This window comes from Triturus cristatus, chromosome 6, assembly GCF_964204655.1.
Source record: "Triturus cristatus chromosome 6, aTriCri1.1, whole genome shotgun sequence".
Lineage (NCBI taxonomy): Eukaryota > Metazoa > Chordata > Amphibia > Caudata > Salamandridae > Triturus > Triturus cristatus.
In genome coordinates, this window is record NC_140589.1 from 1,073,030,244 (window position 1) to 1,073,048,451 (window position 18,208).

An 18,208-nucleotide genomic window follows, 5' to 3' on the forward strand; every position below is an offset into this window, starting at 1 on the left:
GATTACACAATCCATATCAGTGCCCTCGATACCCGAAAAAAAAGGGTGATTAATTGTTGCCCAGAACTTACCGCTGTCCCGTAGGACATCGCTAGATAAAAGATTGTCCCAAGACTCTAATTTGATTGCCTTTTTCAGTTTGGCGATAGCCTCTTTATATGCCCCTCTGGCTGCTACAATTGCCCCCTTATCCCTAGGGCAGCTATTTAGCGCCTTGTGCAAAGTCCTGTGGGCCCTAGAGCAACTTCCGTCAAACCATCTAGAAGGATTATTGCTTCTGAGGTTATTAGTGGAAGTCAGGTCCCTGGAGATCTGAGCACAGATTGCCTCAAAGGCACTAACTACCTCCACCGCAGGTGAGTTTTCATTGAGGCAAGTGGCCCAGTGCCCACTAACCTTGACACAGAGCTCCTCCATAAAAGTTACTGGCACCACCTTAGCCCATTTGACCCTTCGACCGTTATCTTTCGTGGTCAGGGGAAGGTCACTTTGGCAGACATGGCACGAGTCGCCCAAACTTTCAGCCATAGCCAACTCCAAATAAACCGGGTTATGATCACTAAGGGCAGACGGGACAATATTATAAGCTCTTGCCCTTGCTAAAACGCCAGAGGACATAAAAATTTAATCTATCACTGACCCTGAGGTAGTACCTTTGTACGTAATGGCCCTGCCCCCAACCGTCTATAGTATTAGACTCGAAAATATTGGTGGTGGCAAGGAGTTCCTCTAGGGCCTCCCCCTGCTTAGTGTGCTCAAAATGCGAGGCTACAGCGCCAAATGGTCCCTCATAAGCTTCATAGGCCCTCGCATGGCACTTGCCCTCACAGGGATGAACATTAAAATCGCCCATAAGGACGATCTCGAAACCTGTGTTTTGTTTCTGACTGTACTCTAAAATAAAACACTGTAAAGCGACCATGTGTTGATTAAGGTCCACACAGTCCCTGGAATTATAAAAATTAATCAATAGAATTTTCAGGGAATGGGAGACGGACCATTCGACACAGAGAAAATGATTCGAACTAGAGGCCAGGCAAGTAAATGTATGCTTCAAATAAAGTGCAAAAAGAAGTATTAGGCCCCCTTTCGCTCAACCGCCCCACCCACAACTGCAGCTAGAATAGCCATCCAGGTAAAAGTTACTTGAAGAGTCCCAGGTTTCCTGCATGGCGATAATATCATGTCTACCTATAAGGTGAAGCCAAGATGCATCCGCTCTCTTGGATCTGATCCCAGCAACATTCCAGCTAATTAATTTACACCTACCCCTGATGACAGGAATTCCCTGACAGGGAACAGAGGGTTGCGCTGAGGTTATCAGTCAATCATTTACTGCCAAATTTGACAGTGGGGTATAGTAGTTATTCAAAATCAAATTGGTGGGAAGGGGGAAAGAAACATTATTGGGTACCGGACAATCTCTAAGCCTTAACATCTCCCCCGGACTATGACACACCGCCCTGGTAGGATGTCTATAAGAAGATTGTGACCTAGGGGGTGGAGGGAGGGAGTTTTTAACAATACGAACTTCATCCAAGTGACTGTGAATGCCACCTGGCAATTTTGTTGTGGGTGGGTAGAAGAACCCTAAGGGGACTGGTCTAATTTCCCTTTGCCCAACCTCGGACCCATCCCAGAACAGTCTATCTGCAATGTCCGGGCTATTAAAGTTGACTATAACACAATCCCCCACAAGCAGCTTCGGCCGCCGCCCAACCCACCCCACCCTTCTTGCCATGATGATATTGGGGGCAATGTCCAGTCCCCCACAACTGGAGGCTGTACACCAAGATCTGGTTGCCCTCAGCAGGTCAAAAGTAGATTCCTGCACTCCCTCACGGAGCGGTGGGACCCCTACAAAAACAGCCACCAATGGGGCCGCTTCTGGGGGAAGGTCAAGGGTAACCAAACTACCCCTTGCCTGCCACACGCTTCGGTCCGGGGGCTGGGGTACCTCATGACTAACCACATGCAGCATATTGACAAGAGTGTGTTTGCCTAAGAACGGCTGTGCAGTAGAAGGGGGTGGGCCCATGCTCAGTGTCCTACCTGGGTACTGCAAATCCCCTGTGAATGTGATTGAGTCATTGGCCCAGAAGATACTCCCGTTCCCCCTTCTGGCCTATGTGGGCTGTGCATGACCTGACTAATCCCCCCTTGTTGTAAACTAAACTCTTTAATGGAGGCTACAATTTTAGAGCATTTGTTAAGCAGGTCAGCAACACAGGCATTTAAAGTCTCAACAATGTCTTTAGCGATGCCAACCAATAATGGTTCTAAACGTGAGGTGATTATGTCTTCCAGTAAGTCCGCCGTGAGAATCCCTAATGACCCCTCGGTAGATTGCGGAGCTTTGGGGGTTTTAGGGCATTTCACATTCTTCTTCTTACTAGGCCTTCCAGTTCCTGCATTACCCTGGGACAAAAGACCCTGTTGAACATCCACGACCTGAGTAAAATTAGCAAGATCACTAACTATGGCGGGATTTAACACAACCACCACCGGTTCCAGAGGTATACTAGGTACCACCACACAATCCGTAGGTTCACAGGGCAATGTAGGGGGTACCAGGCCAAGTTCCTGCTCAGCATTAGCAATTTCTTTAGTTAAAGCCCCAACAGCAGTTGACAGATAGGAAATAATACAGTCCGATTTTCTTTGCTTTGTTCACATCCCCCTCCACAGTCACTGCTTGTTTGCGCTTACCCATAGCAGAAAGTTGGGGTGGTGACCGGGCCCGACCTCCTCCGGCCTCGGATGGCCGTAGACCGCGCGCCCTTTGCCCGGGCTTAGCCCGGCGCCACCCGCGTGCGTCCCGCGTCCGGGGATTTGCTACCAGCTATATCCGGTGTTTAGGGGCGTGGCCGTGTAGCGCTGTTGGCTCTCGCGCTGCTGCCTCCTTCCGGCTCAAAGTTTGTAAATCCTGGTCCCCGCTTCCAAAACACCAACACGCTGCGTCTCCCGCGAAGCGGGAGGCGCGAGGTCAAATTCAATGGCCCGGTGTTTGGGGGCGTGGCCGGGTAGCGCTGTTGGCTCTCGCGCTGCTGCCTCCTCCCGGCTCAAAGTTTGTAAATCCTGGTCCCCGCTTCCAAAACACCAACACGCTGCGTCTCCCGCGACGCGGGAGGCGCGAGGTCAATTTCAATGGCCCGGTGTTTAGGAACATGGCCGGGTAGCGCTGTTGGCTCTCGCTCTGCTGCTTTCTCCCGGCTCAAAGTTTGTAAATCCTGGTCCCCGCTTCCAAAACACCAACACGCTGCGTCTCCCGCGAAGCGGGAGGCTCGAGGTCAATTTCAATGGCCCGGTGTTTGTGGGCGTGGCCGTGTAGCGCTGTTGGCTCTCGCGCTGCTGCCTCCTCCCGGCTCAAAGTTTGTACGAGTCGTACAGCCACACACCCCCATGGTAGTGGATGTGAGGTGCGTACACGGACATTGCTATGTACGGTGCGTACACCCCATTGCTTCTGTACGGTGCGGGTGCGTAGACTGCCATCGCGTATGTACAGTGCGTACCCACAACATCGCATACCCGCAACATCCGCCATACATACGCGATGTTGCGGGTACGCACCGTACATTCGCAATGGGGGTAAGGTGCGTACATACGCGCTGGGGGTACGCACCGTACATACGCGATGGGGGTACACACCGTACATTCACACTGGGGTTACGGTGAGTGCCTATGGGCTGGGGGTACGGTGCGTACGTATGCGCGGGGGTACGGTGCGTAGCTATGTGTGGGGGGGTACGGTGCGTACCTACGCGCGGGGGGGTACGGTGCGTACCTACGCGCGGGGGGGTACGGTGCGTACCTATGCGCTGGGGGTACGCATCGTACATTCGCACGGGGGTACGGTGCGTACCTACGTGCTGGGGGTACGCACCGTACATTCGCACTGGGGGTACGGTGCGTACCTACATGCTGGGGTACGGTGCATACCTATGCGCTGGGGGTACGCACCATACATTCGCGCTGGGGGTACGGTGCATACAAACTTCACTTCATAGCGAGCAAAGTCATTCCCCGTGTACGGGACGTTGTCCGTACGAACCGTAAATTGTAACGCAGGTCCGGATCATACTAGTACGGTCGGACTTCATTTTTACGATTTGTACGGAGAAGTGTCCTGGTCCGTCTCGTACTAATTTTCCCGCTACGATTCGTACGGATCAGGCCGATCCGTATGTACTTTTTCCCGTACAGATCGTACTTCACTGGTCGGACATGACTTTTACGATTCGTACGGAAAAAAATACGGATACAAGTCGTACGGGAAAAAAAAAATACAGGATCGGAATCGACCCCTAAATGTTTATTTGTCGTTTTTTGTGCAATAATGAAACAATTTTATTGTATTACATTAATACATTTATGTACATATCCAAATACGAGTAAAAATACAGTGTCTAATGTAAATAAATTTACTTTAGATACTGTATTTTTACTCGTATTTGGATACATTTGAATTAATAATATATTTTTTAAACAATTGTTAATCATTTGTTTTGTATTTTTACAATTTTTAAGTTTGTTACATATATTGGTAATATTTCAATACAATGAAAGTTTACACATTTTTGTAATACAGTTGAGAAAATTCAACATAGTTTTATTGATATACAAAAATATTATACATTTTAAATATTAAAATTAATATATAATATATTAATACTTATTACATCGTTTTCATGTTGTAAATTTATTACATAAAAAAGTAGTACAATTTTTAATATATTGTTTATTGTAACTTGTTTTTTTATAGAATTATAATATTAAGGGGCCGATTCCGATTCCGGCCGTAAAACGTACCGACCGACACAGACCGGCGCCGTACAACCCGTGCAGTACGATGCAACGCATGTGAATTACAACCGACACGTACGGAATACAAGCTGTATGACCGAGCCGTAGGGAAACCAGTGATTCGCCAAGAAACGGGATGTGATTCGCACCGACCGACACGCACCAGGAATGAACCCGACCGCCAGGTACCCGTGATGTCCGACCCGCGCAGTACGATGCAATGCGTGTAAAACCAGACCGACTCGCACGGAGCCGAAGCCGCATGACCGACACGCACAGAAAACAGGGACCTGAAGCAATAGAGATCGCCGCGACCGACGCATATGAAACACAGAAGAAAGTCAGCGTGAAAGACCCGGAGAAGCCCGCATGAGCCAACATCAGCATCCGTCTCGGTCAGAAGAACATCTCCTTCATGCCTAAAAAACCCAAAGGAAAAAATACAAAAAAAAGGACCAAACAAGCAATGACAAAGTCAATAAATATTTTTTTTTTAAACTTGGAACAAAGACACACCCACAACTCCACCTATATAAAGGCCACAAATCACTACCATGATCCTTTGCCAATTCAAGAGAACAGCCAGCAGAGAACACCATCAGACAGCAACCACAGACACACTCGCAACTCACCCATCACACAACTTTCACACCATTAGAACCTCTCCCAAAGCACTCAAACATACACCTAGCAAAACTGACACTCACCCACCCTCACTTGCACCCTCACACCCACATCACTCACCACCACCACCCATCACCATGCCCCCAAAGAAGAATCCACAGTTCACAGATAGTGAGCTACATTTGTTTGGTACATTGGTCCAAAGGACACCCATGTCACAGAAAACAAAGATGTGGGCGAGGATTGTGGACAAGGTCAACGCAAAAGCACCAATGTTGCGCACAAAGGATGACATCTGGAACAGGTGGTATGACGTGCGCAGGAGGGTCAAGACACTCATCGAGAAGGACCACGCCTTGAGTCAGCGCACTGGTAGTGGCCCTCCTGCCAAACCAGTATACTTCAGGTCCTGGGAGGAGAAGATGCGGGACATCCTACCACCAGAGAGAGTGCATGGTCTAGCAGACATACCAGAGCCTAGTGAGTACACAACAAATATACTCAATATTGTGTGGCAATACACACACATCACTTTCAAGGGGACAGTGAAACCATGCACCGTTAGCAAAGCCACAGTAACCAATAGATAATCATCCCAAGATGTGTATGCTAGTCAGACAAACACAATACCTGCCATCTCATAGTGACATTGAACTGTGTCATGACATGTACAAACCTACCAACAAATAGACCAAGGTAGTGGCACAAATCTAAATAAACACTGTCAGACATTTTGCCACCACAAACACACTACCTCACAGTGAATCTGACTGACAAGAAGGAATAGTGGGTATGCTGGTTAAGTGAGTGTATCCAAAAGCATGATGGGGTTTGTAGTCACAGATAATGCTCCCCCTCCCATTTGGCCCATCAAGACCTCTCTGAACCATGCTCACATCACAGGGAGTGGAGAATGGAAAAAACCTGACAAGGGGCTGCCACTGGGTCCTGCTGTGGGAGTACAAGGCCCTGGTAGGGGTTGTGCTCAAATCAGAAGCAGTACACCACTGCCTGACATCCTGAAAGCCAACTTGCACGCCTTGCAACGGAAGCACGTTTCATGGTGGGATATCTGGCCGGGTGGGAACGAGGACTGACAGCTCTGACCATACTTACCAGCATGTTTGGGAATCAATCATTTTTATTACGTGGCCACAAGAAAGCAAATACACAGCTTAGCTGCCTACATCATAGCGCCGGCAGAGCGAAAACTGCTGAGAATGACACAGCGTGTAGGTCTACATCCCTGAGGACGACCTCACAATGAATGCAAGCCCTAGTAAGCCAGGAAGGCGCCAAGTGAGAGTGCCACTTTTACAAGAAACAATAACAAAGAAACAAGCCCACCTCCCGCAGCCCACCCCCGCCCTCCCTCCGCATCAGTTTGGATCTGGTAAAGCCGTTCATTCTTGTCTCCATACATTGGTCAGACAACTATTAAGTCAATTCATGTATGCACCAGGCGGCTCTAAAGGTATGACGCAAAATTTGCAGATATTTCAGGCATGTGACTTCTCTCATATCTTTGGTAAGAATCTGCAAAAAAGGAGCCCAAGTCCTTGCCTTTCCCATCTACACTCAGTGATAACCGCTTCATAGCTAAGAGTTGCCAAAGTTTCTGAATCCAGTCTCGAGAGTCTGGAATCGTCAGCGATCCCCAATGTGCCAGAAGCACCTGTTGCGCTGCCAGCAATGCCTTGGCTATTTGCTTACCCTTCAGTGATTTCAGTGGAAAAAACTTAGGATGGGGGAGACCTAACAAGGTGTGCTCGGGAATACGTGGCAAAGTAATCTGAAATGCTGCATCAATATCATCAATTATTGCTGTCCAATCGCGCACCAGTTTGGGGCAGCACCAAAGTAAATGCACAAGAGTGCCAACAGGACCACACCCCCGCCAGCAGAGGTCTGACTTGGAGCTGTCCCAACTCTTAATGCGCACTGGAGTATAATACCAGTGAGTAACCACCTTATAGGCAGATTCCACCCCTGCCGTGTTGGAATCAGTGTGGTGCGCTCTGTAATAAATGTGTTCCCACTCTTTGTGCGACAAGGACCGCCCCAAGTCAGTTTCACATCCGACCTGCACTTTTGTGCGGTGTCTCTTCGCTTGTGAAGTGATCAGGGCATAAAGTTCAGAGATGAGTTTACGATCGTCCGTTTTACACCCCAGCCATTTTTCGAAGGACGTCAGGGGGCGAGACATTAGAGCGAAATTCTCCGGCCACGTAACCAAGTGTACGACCTGCGAATAGTGAAAGGCATCGGACTCAGGCAAATCATAATCCCTAACAGGGCACCCACCCATTTGCAACCTTCCTCCCGCCATCGTTGAAAGATCTGGGATGCGCATCCTGGCTGAAAGTCGGGGTTATCTACTATGGGGGACAGAGGGGAAGGGAAAGTAGTCCAACCTTTTGGGCCCGCAAATCGATCCCAAACTTTAAGAGTCAGGGGGGTAATCAGAGAGGAGTATAGCCCCCACACTCTGTGCCAATTCGGAAGCCACAGTTCCCGCCATATGTTCTGACCGGCCACTGTCTGATCCATAAAATTCCAATGCTTGCTGGATAGAGGCCTGTTCCATTCTGTGATGAAACGGAGACATGTTGCCTGATAATAGGCGCTCCCAATCGGGAAGCCGAGCCCTCCCTGCGCCTGCGGGGTTGGTCACATGCGCAAACGCGAAACGTAGTTTCTTATTGTCCCACAAGAACTTATTAAGAAGTCCCTGGAGTTTGTGAAGCGCACCTGGTGGCAGGCTCAAAGAAAGCATTTGGAAGATATAGAGGATGTGCGGTAACACCGTCATCTTCACTGCCGCCAACCTGCCATACAATGCCAACTTGAGACGTGACCAGGCCGCCAGTGCCTTGGTCGTCTGCTCCAGCAACAGGGAGTAATTAAGAGCGGCCGTCCTAGCAATGGAAGAGGTCAGACGAATGCCCAGGTAGGTAATATCCGTGAACACCCACTGGAAGTCAAAATCTTGTTGGAGATCCTGTATCTCAGTCTCCGGGATAGAAATATTGAGAATTTGCGATTTTGTGAAGTTGACTTTAAACCCCGCTACATCTCCAAAGGTAGAGAGCTCCTTAGTCAAGTACTGCAGAGTCGTTCGGGGGGTGTGTGAGGGAGAGGATGACGTCATCATCATACATACTAATTTTATGAACATCAGCTCCAATCTTCAGACCCACAATGTCAGGATTGGAACGAACGCGTTGAGCGAAAGGCTCCATGAGGAGCGCAAATAAGAGGGTGGACAAGGGGCAGCCCTGCCGAGTGCCCCGGGCAATAGGGAACGGGGTCGACTTGTAGCCATTGACCCGCACCGCCGCCTTGGGGAAGGCGTATAGACAACTAACCCAATGGATGAAATTATCTCTGAACCCAAATGTACTTAGCAACGCAAATAAATACTCCCAGTCAACCCAATCAAAAGCCTTCTCCGCGTCTATCGAAAGCAGAAAGGCCGAAGTATGCGATCGGTGAATAAAATCAATGAGGTGCAATAGTCTCTTAGTGTTATCCCCTCCCCTTGTCTCGTCGGTATAAAGCCAGACTGATCCGGGTCTACAATGTTATCCATGAGGGGATTAAGGCGGGAGGCTAACACACCCGCAAACAAACTTGCGTCAAGGAGCGAGATCGGTCCGTACGACCCACACTCCTCTGGATCTTTCCGGATGGCCGCCTCAGACATGGAAGGCGTCACCTCCCCAGTGCCTAGGAAGGAGTTAAAAAGCTTAGTTAAAAGGGGAGCCAGCTCCACACAAAACTGCTGGTAGAACAGGGCTGAAAAGCCATCCGGGCCCGGCGACTTAGCCACTTTGAGCAGCGCTATTGCCGATATCACCTCCTCGAGGCGAATAGGGGAGTCCAAATCGTCAGCCGATGTTTTGAGTAAGGGGGTGATATTACAGAAGGCCAAATAGTCCGCAGGGTCATGCAGTAGCGTCAAGGCTTCCCAAACTGATGCAAGGGGTGTGTCCTCCTGAGGATTCTCAGAGATATAATGTTTGATAACAGCCCGAATCCGTTGAGTGATGTCATCAGAGTGAAGGAGGGAATAGCGAAGGCACCAGCCCGGAGGAGTAGAACGCACGCAGTGCGCTGGTAGTTGGACTGAAATGAGGGCATGATCTGAGAGGGAACGAGGAATAATATCCGCAGAGCGCAAGTGAGGGAGAAGAGATGTAGAGGCTAGAAAGTGGTCAAGAAGCGCATATGTTTTGTGAGCCGCTGAAAAGTATGTATAGTCGCCCTCTTTCAGGTGCTGTATTCGTCACACATCACACAGTCCGCAGTCAGAGAGCCACTGTTTCCCAGCTTGTGACAATGCCCCTGTCTGATTAGACCGCAGCCCGACCTATCCAACTCCGGATCCATAACTAGATTTAAGTCTCCCCAATCAGAAGCGCTGAATCAGGAGAAGCAGGAGCCTCAGACAGGGCTAAGCGCAAAAAGGGTTCCTGTCGCTCATTCGGGGCATATAAGGACCCAACCGTAAAATCCATATCCCCCATTGCACCCTGACTGCCAGGAACCGTCCCTTCATCTCTGCTATCGTAGAGACTAACTTGCATTGTGATCGTGCACCAAAGAGGATCACCACCCCATTTTGTTTGGACTGGCCCGAGGACCAAAACTGTTGTGGGAAGCACCTATCCCTCATACGCTTGGTGTCTTTAGGCAAAAGGTGGGTTTCTTGCAGCAAACAAATATCCCCCCCAGCATTTTCTAAAAGGGACAGTATGGCTAACCACTTAACCGGATTATTCAGCCCCCGCACATTCAAGCTAACAATGTTCAGGTCCCTACTCATCGGAACAGTGAAGGAGGGAATATCCATGCACCAACCCCATACTACCGGGAACAACTCTAATGGGGGTCATTCCCCCAAACTGGGTGTGAGAAGTTGGCCTGGCATATGCTGTCCACTAGTTATAGGGGACACCTTGCACCAGTTCAATTCGACTGTTAAGGTGATAGGTTAAAAGACAACCTTTAAAGAAAGCTATCCTAGTGGTAGCTGTGGAGAGCAGCCTTCAGGCTAAGTCTTGAAGGAGTGTTAAGCTTATTGTTTTACCATGGATAACCTCTTGAATGACCAAATGAAAGAGTAGTCCACACAGGTATATATTCAAAATATATGTATTTATTCTAAGAACAAATCCCACTAGTCTCTTGTGAGGCTGGAGGTAAAGATACAATTCAATAAAGCATTTATAATCACAAAAAATAGCACTGGAATCACACGGCCCCAGGGGGGGACCAAACCATATATTAAAAAAGTGGTATAAGAACCACAACAGTTTTGCAGACAGTGCCTAGGGCACTTAGGATCGCTGGCCCCTTACGAAACCACCCAAGGTAGTGAGGAAGGGGACCCACGGGAAGCGTCTGCAGTGTTGAAACTACAGTCGGGATCCCTGTTAAACCCTATGGGAAATGTCGCGGTTGGAAAATGCAAGAATCTAAACACTTCTAGCAGGAGTTCAAGTTCAGGAGTTTTAAGTTAAGCTCTTGGAGGGCCCACACCCACGAAAGTAACGAGGTACCACTGTTACCTGCCCCAGGGAAGCCGGGTGCATAGGTGCCCAGTGCCGGGTCGATGTCTCGTTTTCTATGGAAAAACGTGAAGAACTGCTGCTGGCGAGAAGCGTCGTCGATGTCGTGCAGATTGAAGATGTAGATCTTGAAGGAAAGGACCTGAAAGCAGAGGGGACAGAGTCTTGGTCACTAGCCAGTGACCAGGTGCCTTAGGAGAAAGAGCCCTTCAATGGCGGGTGCTTCCAGGTTGAAGATGGGTAGCTTGGATCAGCAGCCATGGGGTCCAGGAGGCTTCAAGGAAGGCCAGCTGCTGGAGGGCGACTGTCCCATGAAGGATGAAGGCCGCTGCGGTGTTAGTGTCCGGATTGGATCCACTAAGCCTTGGCAACTGCAACCCATGCAAGGATCAAGAAACAGCTACAGTGCAGACCCACAAGGACTGAGCGAGGTCTCCAGCAAGGAGACTGTAGAGCAGGCCTGGAGCAACCAGGGGAGCCCTTGAAAGTAAAGTTTGACCTCCGCCAGGGCCCACCAGTTGAGAGGCAAGGGACCGCGCGAGGCAGCGATTTGGAGTGCATAAAGATACGTCCACGGGTCGCCGGAGCGGGCTGGGGCGTCGATCTACGACACAGGTGATGCTGAGAGGTTGGTTCAATGATGGGCCAAAGCACAACTTCCCCACTCGTCGGGTTCGTGTGCTGGACTAGAGGTGGCCAGTGTCCTGGGGTATTGGTATCTCGGCACCCACGGGGTCCACGGTGCTCAGCCTTGCTGTGCACACTCACTGGCCTCTGGTATGCTTGGGAACCCACATCAGGGTAGGCAGAAGTCTTCGATGTCAGTAGGAGCAGCGGAGTTCCAACCGGGTCACTTGCAGTGTTTCAGGTGCCTGCCAAGCAGGGGGGTAACTCCTTTACCCCAAGTGAGATTTCTTCCGTCAGCTGAGCGGCAGCTCATCGAAGTTTCAAGTCTTTGAAGCAGAGTTCTCGTCCAAGATTAATTTGAGGCTCTTGGGACCCTGCACCCAACTTTATCCAGGGATTAGGGGAGTGTCTAAATCAGAGCCCACCAATGGGAGTTCTGGCGGGAAAGGGTGGCTACACCATTTCCCCTTTGTGTGTTTCAGGCCGGGGCAGGGGACAGGATGCCCCTGAACTGGTCTGAGCCGGTGTATGCAGAAGTAGGCACTGGAGGAGCCTATGTGCAAGTTTGAAAGACATCCTAAGGTGCACCCACCCAGTTCCAATCCACATAGTCTGTCTGGGGAGGGGACGACACCTCCCTGCAACAAGATCCCTATTGGCCAGCTGCCGTGGCTGGAGTTCTGCCCAGCAACAGGCAGCCAGAATCGTGTGGGTGGCGGGTAGCATCCATTTTGTACTACGTGTGCTCTTTTAAATTGGTGTCTAAAATCTACGGCTTTTACCATATCACCCTACTAGCCGGGTGGAATCATGCCCTCTTTCCAATTACTGGATTGGGGGTATGATTCCAAGATGATTGACACCAAACACGACATGGTTCTGTGCAGCCATTCTCAAGTTAGCATGCTATTGCGATTGATTATAATGCGCTTAAGAGTATATGGTATGGCTGCACTACAAACAACCTCGCATTGGTTTTAACGAAAGTTGCAGAGGGGCCCTACTCAGGTAGGGGTTCCCCCTCACACATATCTCAGCACCCTGCCTTGTAGGATTAGCAAGGCCTGCCTTAGGGGTGACCGATGAGGATATATGTGTTGTATTTAAGTGGGATACAGGATACCTATATCCCTGTAAGGGGGGCAAGCACCACCTTACCCAGACTACAGTAGTGGTCTGGTGGTGTCAGTTTTTATGGCTGTCCCAGGGGTGGCACAATAAGTGCTTCAGCCCCTGGTAGGCTTCTGAGGGACCCATGCCCTGGGTACCTAGGGTAACAACCAAAGGGGCTCATAGGGTGTCCTCAGTATCCAATTGGTATGTACCTAGGGTACTCACATTATTTTAGAGAGGAAGCAAATAGGGTGGGGTCCTGGATAGCAAGGCCACAGCCTGGCTAGAGTTAAAAAAAAACAGTCAAAACATCAGCAAAAAGTTGGGGGCAACTGTGCAGTTGATGCCAATCTCCTACATAACCCCCGCCCCCCCAACGCAGGGACATTAAACTAACCTTGACCAGTTGAGTCGTCATGTTCTAAGTGGAAATATCTGGAGAGGCCATCTGCATTGGCATGGTTGCTCCCAGGTCTATGTTCCACTGTATAGTCCATCCCCTGTAGGGAAATGGACCACCTGAGTAGTTTGGGGTTTCCCCCCTTCATCTGTTTTAGCCATAGGAGGGGCTTATGGTCGGTTTGAACAATGAAGTGAGTGCCAAACAAGTATGGCCTCAACTTCTATAAGGCCCAGACCACAGCAAAGGCCACCCTCTCTATAGCTGACCAACGTTTCTCTCTGGGGGTCAACCTTCTGCTAATAAAAGCTGCTGGTTGATCCTGGCCCTCTTCATTCAGTTGTGATAATGCAGCACCTACCCCCACCTCAGATGCATCAGTTTGAACTATGAATTCTTTGGAGTAGTTGGGGCTTTGGAGCACTGGAGCAGAGCACATGGCCTGTTTTAGGTCATCAAAAGCTTTCTGACAGTCCACTGAACCTTCTTGGGCATCCTCTTAGAGGTTAAGTCATTTAAGGGGGTCACAATGGATCCATATCCCTTTACAAATCTTCTGTAGTACCCAGTCACGCCTAAGAAAGCTCGGACCTGAGTCTGGGTGGTTGGAGCAACCCAGTCCATTATGGTCTGGATTTTGCTCTGTAGTGATTGAACCTGGCCTCCACCTACAAGGTGGCCAGGTACACAACCTTACTCTGCCCTATCTGGCACTTGGTAGCCTTGATAGTGAGTCCTGCCTTTTGCAGGGCTTCCAAAACTTTCCTCAGGTGGATCAGGTGATCCTCCCAGGTGGAGCTGAAGACAGCAATATCATCTAGATATGCTGCACTAAAGTCATCCAGGCCTGTGAGGACTTGGTCCACCAACCTTTGAAAAGTGGCAGGTGCATTCTTCAGACCAAAGGGCATTACAATAAATTGATAGTGCGCACCAGGGGTTGAGAATGCTGTCTTGGCTTTTGCAGCTTCAGCTAACCTTATCTGCCAGTAGCCAGCTGTCAGATGTGCTCAGATATTTGGCTGAGGCCAATTTATCTATGAGCTCATCTGCTCTGGGAATGGGATGTGCATCAGTCCTAGTGACTGCATTGAGTCCTCTGTAGTCTACACAGAACCTCATCTCTTTCTTGCCACCCTGGGTGTGAGGTTTGGGTAACAGGACTGCTGGGCTAGCCCAAGGGCTATCTGAGGGCCCAATAACTCCCAATTCCAACATCTTTTGGACTTCTGTCCTTATGCAGTCCCTGACATGGTCAGGTTGCCTGTAGATATTATTCTTCACAGGCAGACTGTCCCCAGTGTCCACTTCATGAGTGCACCAGGTGGTCTGACTTGGAGTCAGTGAAAACATATGTCTGAATGACTGGAAAACTTGTCTGCAGTCAAACTGTTGTTGGGCAGTGAGGCTGCCGGCCAAGGCTACACCATCTACTGACCCATCATCAGGGTTGTGAGAGAGCAGGTCTGGGAGAGGGTCACTCTCCTCCTCCTGTCCCTCATCAGTTGCCATGAGCACGCCCATGTCAGCCCTGTCCACATATGGTTTCAGTCTGTTTACGTGAAGTACCCTGTGGGGACTTCTGGGTGTGCCAAGGTCCACCAAGTAGGTGACCTCTCCCTTCTGTTCCAATATGGTATGGGGTCCACTCCATTTGTCTTGGAGGGCTGCTGGGGCCACTGGGTCCAACACCCATACCTTCTGTCCTGGCTGGTACACCACCAGTACAGCCTTTTGGTCATGCCAGGCTTTTTGTAATTCCTGACTTTCCTCAAGGTTTTTTGTTGCCTTCTTCATGTACTCGGCCATCCTGGAGCGGAGACCAAGTACATAGTCAACAATATCCTGTTTAGGGGGTTTGAGAGGTAACTCCCATCCCTCTTTCACTAGACAGAGTGGCCCTCTAACAGGGTGGCCAAACAAAAGTTCAAAGGGGCTGTTACCAACCCTCTTCTGTGGCACCTCCCTGTATGCAAAGAGAAGGCAGGGCAGAAGAACATCCCATTTTTGTCTGAGATTTTCTGGGAGTCCTTTGATCATACCCTTTAGGGTCTTGTTAAACCTTTCAACAAGCCCATTGCATTAAGGAAGATAAGGGGTGGTGAACCTGTAGTTAATACCACACTCCTTCCACATTGCCTTGAGGTAACTACTCATAAAGTTTGTAACTCTATCAGACAACTCCTCCTTAGGGAACCCTACCCTGGAAAAGATTCCCAGGAGGGCTCTTGTCACCACAGGTGCTGTGATGGTTCTAAGGGGAATAGCTTCTGGGTATCTGGTGGCATGATTCCCTACCACCAGAATAAACCTGTGCCCAGATGGTTTTGGTGGGTCAAGGGGACCAACAATGTCAATCCCTACCCGTTCAAAGGGAACCCCCACCACAGGTAGTGGTATCAGGGGGGCTTTTGTGGACTTACCTGCCTTGCCACTGGCGTGGCGGGTAATACAAGAGCTACACAAACTCTTGCAGTCCTCACTCATTTGAGGCCAATGAAAGTGAGGAACAATTCTGTCCCAAGTCTTATTTTGGCCTAGGTGTCCTGCTAAGGGAATATCATGGGCTAGTGTGAGCAGGAAACCCCTAAACTTCTGAGGTATGACCAACCTCCTGGCTGCACCAGGCTTGGGGTCTCGACCCTCAAAGTAAAGGAGCCCATCATCCCAATATACTTTATGGGTTCCACCAGCATTCCCAGCAGCCTCAGTAGCAGCCTGCTGTCTGAGGAATTCAAGACTGGGGCAGCTTTGCTGCTCCAGGCTCCAGTCTGCCCTAGAAGCTCCCCCTGTCCCCAAGAAATCAACCTGATCAGGCTCAAGTTCATCTGAGGCAGTTCCTTCTTCAGGGGTCAGATTCTCTTCTGCTACAAGAGTTTCTTCAGACTGATCCTGGGGGGAAGGCACTGCCTTACCCCTGCTACTCCTCCTCTTGGGAGGTCCTTGGTCCATTTTTCCAGGATCCAAGACCTGTTCAGTTTCTGTCAGCTTAGCTTTGGCCTTGTCAGGGCAAACACTTCTGCAGGGATACCCAGTATTGCTGCATGGGTAGTTAGCTCCACCTCAGCCCATGCTGAGGTGTAGTATGTCATGGATACATGGACATGGCATATGAGGTGCCTTCCATTGTCATTGGGTATTAACTTCAGAATGTTACTATGTCATTCTTGATGTCATGGTGTTCTATGTTGTGGTTCAGACAGTAACTGCTGTTGCTATCTGGAGACTGCATGGATGGGATCTCTGCAGATTAAACCTACTTCTACTTTACTACATCTGCTTCTGGAGTCATCTTTCGTGAATCTTACACTGGCGTAGTCGGCAGAAGCTAAGAGATCTCAACACAACCTTTTAAAGGAAAAAAAAAAAGGATTTTTCTTTAAATTTGACAATTTTTTTTTCGAGGTGCAGAGCTCCTGTTTTGCTTCAAGTTTCCTGCAAATTAGAGCTGTCAATGTTGAAGCTGAACTGTCTATTTATTGGACTGAAGAGGGAGATGTAGCGTCTTACAGAGGGAGCCTATCAGCGTTTTCTGAGAGGCAAAGGAAAGACTGCTAACGGACTGTTCTGGCGGAAAATCAAGCATTTTAAACTAACTGTGGAACAAAGGATTTGCTGGCTCATCTTGTGTTTCGTGAGTTTGGTGATTATGGAGAAATTTTAAAGGAACTGCTGAACCACCGTTGGATTGTACATCGGAACCGTTTCATCTTTTGAATCATCACAGCGTCCTTACCTGCATCGCGAGCGGCTCTTTCTTGTTGCCTGGAGAGGAATCGTGCGGAGAACACTGTGAGGTTTCTTCATCGTTCTGGCCTCTCCATTGTTTATTTCCTGTGTTCGAGTGAGGCTACGAGGCTACGTGATACACGCAGAAGCGTCACCACGTTGTGACGTGTGACGTCATCGCGTGTCAACGTGGAAGCCATTTTGAAGCTTTCTTGGATTCTCACGGCTCGAGTTTACACGGCGTTTCCTGGCAACAAGGGAAGCTTTTGTTGCTATGCTCTTCTAACTTGTTGTACGTGCCTCAGCGGTGAAGAAGCTTACGCCGATACGCACGGCTTGAGTTCAAGTGCGTTTCCTGGCATTTTACATATTTTGCCGATACGCACGGCGCTGCTGTTTAAAGTATACACGCTGCATGCATAAGTTATTTGTTGCTTTAAATGCCTTTTATTAAGAAAAGTAACATAAGGAACGAAGTTTCTTCAAAATTTCTTTTTGTTTATTTTAATGCTCCAATGTTATAGGATTTAATGCTAGCGAATTCTAAGAGTTGATAAGTTGTTCCGTAATTAATGCTATAACTTATCTTGATGTAGGTTATAAGTAATATTCGTGACAGACAAACCTTTACAATTTTGCTTTCCATATTTTAAAGTCTATTACCTACGTGCATTATGCAGAACGTCACTGCAGCCCCATTCTTTTTGTCAGAACCTGGTGAGCCCAACTTAAAATGGAAAAAATGGAAGGTAGTGTTTGAACGTTACGCAAGGGTGTGTGGTCCCTCGCTTAGTGCGGAGAGGAGATCTGCTTTGCTCCTACATTGCTTGGGGTCAGAAGGTCAGGATGTGTATGATCATCTTCCCGATTTAACACAAGAGGAGGCGCATGGTCTCAATGATAATGAGATATGCGTAAAAAAACTAGATAAACATTATCTTCCCAAAGTAAGCACCATTCTTGAAAGGTATACCTTTGCGAAAAGAATGCAGGCAGAGGAAGAGACTGTAGAGGGGTATATAACGATGTTGAGAAAACTTGCATCGTCTTGTAAATTTGATGGCACGACGGACGAACGTATACGTGACCAGTTTATGTTTGGTTGCAATATAGAGAAAGTAAGAGAAGAGTTGTGGTTGCGGGATGAACCTACCTTAGAGGAAGTCTTAGTCGTTGCCAAGAGAATTGAACATTCAATTAAATGTGTTGCAGTTTTAAAGAAAGACTCTGTCAATGATTGTAAAGTGCAAGAGGTTAGGAGTAAGATTAAATCTGAAATAAAAGAAAAGGACAAGAATCAGAAAGGATTTATATCGACAAAAGAGAAGACTAGTCA